This window comes from Trachymyrmex septentrionalis, unplaced genomic scaffold (assembly GCF_001594115.1).
Source record: "Trachymyrmex septentrionalis isolate Tsep2-gDNA-1 unplaced genomic scaffold, Tsep1.0 scaffold151, whole genome shotgun sequence".
Classification (NCBI taxonomy): Eukaryota; Metazoa; Arthropoda; class Insecta; order Hymenoptera; family Formicidae; genus Trachymyrmex; species Trachymyrmex septentrionalis.
The window spans coordinates 19,269-19,699 of NW_017304665.1; positions in this window are offsets into that span (position 1 = coordinate 19,269).

Below are 431 nucleotides of genomic sequence, written 5' to 3' on the forward strand. Positions count from 1 at the left end.
TACTTCCAGTGGCGCCAACGTTCTGTTACTATCATATCTGTAAAATTAAACGTTTTTAATCTATAATTCAATTGACAGTTTGTACCCAAGCCAACTAGTTTTGTTTGTATAGTATTTCAAAAGAAGTTATTTTGTAAGAAAATGGAAATTTTGCGTGAAAATTTTCGGGCAATGATTTTTTACGATTACAAATGTAATCTAACTCTGAAACAATGCATCGATCGACTTCATTTGGCTTTTGGGGATGAAGCACCATCCAATAGGACTGTTTATAATTGGTTTGCCGAATTCCAGCGTGGACGTACCTTTCTTAATGATGAATTCCGCGAAGGTCGTCCATCCACGTCTCTTGTTCCCACTAATGTTGATGCTGTGCGTGAAATGTGAGGAGGAGGAGGAGGAGGAGGAGGAGGAGGAGGAGGCGGAGGAGG